The following is a 7,406-nucleotide window of genomic DNA, read 5'->3' on the forward strand; positions in this document are numbered from 1 at the left end:
TACAAAGGTAAAGCATATGGATCTGTATGCAATAATCATAAAATAGGAACACACGACAAGTACTTACTTTTTTTCAGAACTTTCTTGATCCTTCTGTATTGATCCGGCTCCCTCAATTTAAGGTCGGACCACCGTTTCCTCAATTGGTCTTTTGACCGTCGTACCCCAAAACGATTATGCAGGGTCTTAACTACTTTGGCCATGATTCTGGCCTTGCGCAAGTTCGGATGGGTGTATGGTCCATGCTTGCCATCATAATCCTTACTTCGCAAGATTGCCACCATCTCCACCATCTCTTGAAATGCCATATTTGAGGCCTTAAATCTCCTCTTTCCGGATCGGGACGTTTGTGGCTCCGGGGATTCGTGACTACTGGAGTCGTTAAGATCAAGCACCTGTTGTGTTTCCGCCATGTTTCTCCTACTGCGCACCGTAGAGAAAAGGGGGCGGGAAATATTCTTGTAAAAGAACGTCATGGGCGGGCAAAGCAGGCGTAGTTCTACGCGTACGCACTGGATCTTACGCCAAAATGCACATGTCGTACGTACGTTAAGTGCGCAGAAAGGGGCGGGAAAACAAGAACTTGACTAAAAGAACGTCAGGGGCGGGCAACGCAGGCGTAGTTCTACGCGTACGCACTGGATCTTACGCCAAAATGCACATGTCGTACGTACGTTAAGTGCGCAGAAAGGGGCGGGAAAACAAGAACTTGACTAAAAGAACGTCAGGGGCGGGCAACGCAGGCGTAGTTCTACGCGTACGCACTGGATCTTACGCCAAAATGCACATGTCGTACGTACGTTAAGTGCGCAGAAAGGGGCGGGAAAACAAGAACTTGACTAAAAGAACGTCAGGGGCGGGCAACGCAGGTGTAGTTCTACGCGTACGCACTGTATATAACGACAAAAATCACATGTCGTACGTACGTTAAGTGCGCAGAAAGGGGCGGGAAAACAAGAACTTGACTAAAAGAACGTCAGGGGCGGGCAACGCAGGCGTAGTTCTACGCGTACGCACTGGATCTTACGCCAAAATGCACATGTCGTACGTACGTTAAGTGCGCAGAAAGGGGCGGGAAAACAAGAACTTGACTAAAAGAACGTCAGGGGCGGGCAACGCAGGCGTAGTTCTACGCGTACGCACTGGATCTTACGCCAAAATGCACATGTCGTACGTACGTTAAGTGCGCAGAAAGGGGCGGGAAAACAAGAACTTGACTAAAAGAACGTCAGGGGCGGGCAACGCAGGCGTAGTTCTACGCGTACGCACTGTATATAACGACAAAAATCACATGTCGTACGTACGTTAAGTGCGCAGAAAGGGGCGGGAAAACAAGAACTTGACTAAAAGAACGTCAGGGGCGGGCAACGCAGGCGTAGTTCTACGCGTACGCACTGGATCTTACGCCAAAATGCACATGTCGTACGTACGTTAAGTGCGCAGAAAGGGGCGGGAAAACAAGAACTTGACTAAAAGAACGTCAGGGGCGGGCAACGCAGGCGTAGTTCTACGCGTACGCACTGGATCTTACGCCAAAATGCACATGTCGTACGTACGTTAAGTGCGCAGAAAGGGGCGGGAAAACAAGAACTTGACTAAAAGAACGTCAGGGGCGGGCAACGCAGGCGTAGTTCTACGCGTACGCACTGTATATAACGACAAAAATCACATGTCGTACGTACGTTAAGTGCGCAGAAAGGGGCGGGAAAACAAGAACTTGACTAAAAGAACGTCAGGGGCGGGCAACGCAGGCGTAGTTCTACGCGTACGCACTGGATCTTACGCCAAAATGTACATGTCGTACGTACGTTAAGTGCGCAGAAAGGGGCGGGAAAACAAGAACTTGACTAAAAGAACGTCAGGGGCGGGCAACGCAGGCGTAGTTCTACGCGTACGCACTGGATCTTACGCCAAAATGCACATGTCGTACGTACGTTAAGTGCGCAGAAAGGGGCGGGAAAACAAGAACTTGACTAAAAGAACGTCAGGGGCGGGCAACGCAGGCGTAGTTCTACGCGTACGCACTGTATATAACGACAAAAATCACATGTCGTACGTACGTTAAGTGCGCAGAAAGGGGCGGGAAAACAAGAACTTGACTAAAAGAACGTCAGGGGCGGGCAACGCAGGCGTAGTTCTACGCGTACGCACTGTATATAACGACAAAAATCACATGTCGTATGTTCGTTTGCGAAAATAGGAACGGAAGTTGGGAGCAAGCAAAACGAATGTAAGTTTAAACCATTTCCCCAAATAAGTGGCAGATCCTGGAGTCTATATTGGGCTAAGATTAGGAGAGTCTGAGCTAACATTATGGTTTTTGGCTTGTGTATTGTCTTTCAGAAAAATGAATCAAAAATTCAAGGATCCGGAATTTGTAAGTCTGTTTATCGACAAATATAAAGAGATGTCAAATCTGTGGCATGCCAAGCACAAGGATTATTTTAATAAACCAGTAAGGAGGGCAACACTGGAGAGATTTTTGACATTTGTGCAGACTTGGATCCCAGAGGCAGACGTGGACTTTGTGGAGAAGAAAATTCAAATATTGCAAAATATGTACCGAAAGGAAAAGAGGAAAATCGAGAAATCCAAAACAACAGGAGCAGCACCAGGTGATGTGTATGTACCCAGGCTGTGGTACTTTGAAAAGCTACGGTTCCTGGACGACCGGTGTAAACCCAGGGAGTCGCTTTCCACTCTTCCCTCCACCCTTCCCTCCACCCTTCCCTGCAGCATTCCCTCCACCTCAGCAGAGGCTGATGAGCCTTCCATCCTGGAAGAAGCGGATGCACCCAACTGGAGCCAGGTATTTTTTTAGCAAAAATAGTGATATTCATAATATTAATGATGTTAACTAGATGTTATTAGAATTTGTACGCTATTATTGATGTTAAAAAATAGTTAAAATTTGGACATATCAATTTACAGTAGTGGCCACAAATGTTTGTCACCAGCAGAAACAAGAAATAGTGGTGTCATAATGATACTCTTTTATATGTATTAACAGAATTTTGAAGTCAGGAGCTGAAAAATGTTTAGGATTGATGAACAAAAAACTAAAACAATGTCCCTTTTTTATACACAGGATGATCTCAGCCAGGAGGAAGGTGGGGAAAGTGGCAGGCAGGAGGAGGCTGGGCCCACTCTCAGCCAGGAGGAGTCCATGCCCTCTGTCAGCCAGGAGGTGGCCGGGCCTAGTAGAAGCCTGACAACATCACAAGTGCCTCCCCTCCGTCTTCCATCAAAAAGGGCAAAAAAAAATACGCTAGCACAGGAGGAATCCCTGCGCCTAATTAGAGAGGCTACTAATGTCTTAAACAGCCCCCCTGACGCAGAAGAGGCCTATGGCTGCTACATCGCCAGCCGTCTCCACCAATTAGAGATGGGCCAACGTCTGCAGTGTGAAAGGCTAATTTTCTTGGCGTTACAGAAGGGGCTGAGTGGAGAATTATCTGCCAACAGCAATATTGTGGAGCAAGTTCCTCCTGTTCCTCCTCCTCCTCCTCCTCCTCCTCCTGCCACGAGTACACCACCGGAGACACAGCCTCCCAGGAAGGCTACAGGGAAGTCTGCAGGGAAGGGTGCAGTGAAGGGTGGAGCGAAGAGAAGAAGGTGATGACCTGGCTTCACTCTGGTCCCACCAAAAAGACGCAGCCTGTTGTACCACAGCCTGGGGACATATATACCATCTGATGCTGCTCTTGATGTCTGGGATTCTGGGAACATATTGGATTTCGTAATATTTGAATTTTCTTTGCCACAGAGTTTCACGTTTGCCCTGGGGCCAAAAGGCTACACAAATGTCACAAGTTTATCCAGTGTTGCCTTCATTTTTTTGTTTGTTGAACCAGAATAAATGGATATTTTTGTTTGAAAATATAATTGCCTATGTGTTTTTTGGTCAAATACCTTTCTATAAAAGACAATGTGAAATTAACAAGGGACACTAACCTCCTTGAGGTTATAAACAAAATAAAAATGTTATTGTGGTAACTTGTCACCAGAATAAAAATAAAAAGGTTATTGTGGTAATGAAAAAAAAAAAAAAAAAAAAAAAGTTTTTGGTGTTAACTTGACGGAACAATTAAATATGGAGATCACAATAAAAAAAAATGGTAAAGAATTCTACCAAAAATATGTAGGCAAAAAATTAGTCAACAACATTTTTAATTTTTTTTTTTTTTTTTTTTGGAGTAATTTTTTCATCAATATTTTTTTTGGAATTCTTGAACATTTTTTTTCTTGTGATCTCCATATTTAATTATTCGGTCAAGTTAACAACTTTTTTTTTTTTTTTTAATTGACAGAATAATTAAATATGGAGATCACAAGAAAAACATGGTAAAGAATTCTACCAAAAATATGGTGGAAAAAAATTACTCAAAAAAATAAAAAAAATAAAAAAAAAAATAATATATTGAGATGGGGCTTTAAAATAAAAACAAGATCATTCATGAGATGAGGAGAAATAAAACAGAAATGTGTTTGGTGAGAACTCTGTGAGTGAATATGAGCAGCAAAGCAACTTCGTTCTTCTAGCATTATAAATAAAGACTTCGTTCTTCTAGCATTATAAAGAAGATGCGCTATACATTTAAACGAGCACAGAATTTGCAGCATGACGAATGTGCTACTTCCAATACGAACTGGAGTTTTACAAGACCGAGCACTTCCGTCTCGTACTTGCTTCAGAGCATGCGTCGTTTTAGGACTGTCGGAACAGCATACAGACGAGCGGACTTCTACATCAGAACTGGGTCCGGCGGAGTTCCGTCGGGAAAATTTGAAGCATGCTTCATTTCTAAAGTCCGTCAGACTTTTGCGAAGCTAAAGTCCGTTGCAGCCCACACACGATCGGATAGTCTGACGGACTCGGTCTGACGGACTTTGGATGTTGAAAAGTCCGCTCGTGTGTACGGGGCATTAAGGTGTCAGCATACCAAGACATTTTGGACAGTTTCATGCTCTTTGTGGAAACCGTTTGGGGATGGCCGTCCCACATTCCCATAGTCACACTCCTAAACCTCGTAGACAGCCTTCCCAGAAGAGTTTAAGCTGTTATAGCTGCAATGTGTGGGCCAACTCAATATTGAACCCTATGGACTAAGACTGGGATGCCAATACCTTTGACAATATAGTGTATATACAAAAATAATTAATATATGTGAAAACCTCAAGTGATGAAAGTTCATATACCAATAAGAACACTCTTCAGTGATGTCTTTTCTGGACTCTTCAACAGAAATCTTCAGTGTGTCCCACCACCAGTCCTAATGCACTCACCAGAAAGGATTGGTGCACAAAGTATAGACAGCAAATTAGGCTCAATAACGTCCTCCAAGGCCAATAGGTCTTTCTAAGCGGACCCTTTAAGAAGATGAACCCTCTAGAGCAGTGATGGTGAACCTTGGCACCCCAGATGTTTTGGAACTACATTTCCCATGATGCTCATGCACTCTGCAGTGTAGTTGAGCATCATGGGAAATGTAGTTCCAAAACATCTGGGGTGCCAAGGTTCACCATCACTGCTCTAGAGATAACAGTGAACAGACTATTCCACCAATGGAAGCAGCAGATGGATGACGACACTGGAATTGGGACAAGTGCTCCCCAAAAATCTGAGTAATATATATAGTGTAGTGTTTTAAAAAAAAATCACATCACAGGTCACAGACCTTATGTACTTCCCTGGGGGGGGGGGGGGTTCTTTTTTGTTTTTCTGTAAATTGGAAGAGTAGGTGGAAAGATTTATATAAATATTTTTGTTGTGTGTATTTTTATGTTGTACGATGAAATTTGTCCTAATAAAGAAAAAGGTGATTGATTATATATATAAAAAAAAGGTGCTAGTTATTTCTATTTTTACATTGGATTGCTTTATTTTGCTAAAGTTTTCACTATGTCTCTAAAGGTGTAAAATGTACAGTATACTTATATTATTTCATGAAATTCCACTAAATCACTGTACAATCAAGAATTGCCTAATAATTCAGGGTTAAGGTTTGAAAACCATCTACAGTTTATCTTCAGTACATGTGGAAGTATCCATAGCTACGAGGAATTTTTCTTTGCTTTGTAGGCTAGTCATGATGTCAATGGAAATAATAAACCTGTCCTGGTCCCGCCTCTTGTACCTCACACTCCCCTTGTATTCTTATAAGCCTAGCCAGCATTACAGTGAACAGAACTTCGGCAATCCCCTGAGAGGTATGCATGACATTTCTCCCTTCTGTGATTTTTTTAGATAAAATATTGGCCTGAATTCTATCAGAAACTGAATGTCTTTCCAGCTCCTGGGTGCTCCTAATTTCTATGTGGATATTGTATGAGCACCCAGCAATGTCCAAATTTTTAACAAAATGTGTATTAGTGTGTGTATATTTGTGTATGTATATAAATATCCATACATAAGTGTTGTTTTTAATTTTGTGTTTATATAGGCTGTTTTTTTATGTCTATGCAATGACGGTTACTTAAAGCCAACACTATTAAATAGCAGTCCTTGAGCAAGCTGCTTTTTAACCACAAAGGCCTCTTATCTTGCCTTCTACACATACACGATTATGCATACACCCAAACTTTCTAAAATTATAAAGTGGGACACTTTTAGTACACAGTCGGATTGATTTACTAAAGACGAATAGACTGTGCACTTTGCAAAGTGTAGTTACCCTCTGCAAGTGCAGTTGCTCCAGGGCTTAGTAAATTAGGTAAAGCTTTACTTTGCAAAGAGTACCCAATCCCATTCAAGGAAAAAAAAAATAATGAATTTTTGCTTGCACATGATTGGATGATGGAAGTCAGCAGCGCTTCTGCTTATTTACCAAGCTGTGGAGCTACTGCACGTTGCAAAGTGTATTTGCCTTTAGTAAATCAACTCCAGTATATAGGCTAAGGAAATGTCCCTGCCACGGCCCTGATTATACGAACCAAGGGACTGTGCTGCATGTTTATTCACAGATATTCAGAGCTGACTATGCAAATTCTTTCGGTGTTCAGGTACAGTGCTGCACAATCTAAGGTGACCTGTTTGCTTTGCAATCAAGCAGTGCATATGAATGACTTTACCAGCTGTCTTGACCTGATATGAGTTTATAGCAGTATGCATCAGAAGAGCCATATCAGTTACAGAGATGGATCAATAATGGCTAAAATATACACTTCAATATGCAATGCACAATATCTTTAGAATGGCTATAATATTATTGAAGTGTTTATAAGTTGTACTACATTTTGCATAACATTTTTTTGCTTTTAAAGCAGCATTCCACCCAAAAATGGAACTTCAGCTTTAAGGGAAGGTGACCCCCCTGACATGCCACATTTGGCTTGTCATTTTATTTTGCGGGGGGAGTGGAAACCCTCATTTTAGAGGGTTCCAGCTCCCACTTCCTCCCAGTGCA

This window comes from Lithobates pipiens, unplaced genomic scaffold, assembly GCF_037356315.1.
Source record: "Lithobates pipiens isolate NorthernLeopardFrog02 unplaced genomic scaffold, aLitPip1_a1.2 Scaffold_22, whole genome shotgun sequence".
NCBI lineage: Eukaryota > Metazoa > Chordata > Amphibia > Anura > Ranidae > Lithobates > Lithobates pipiens.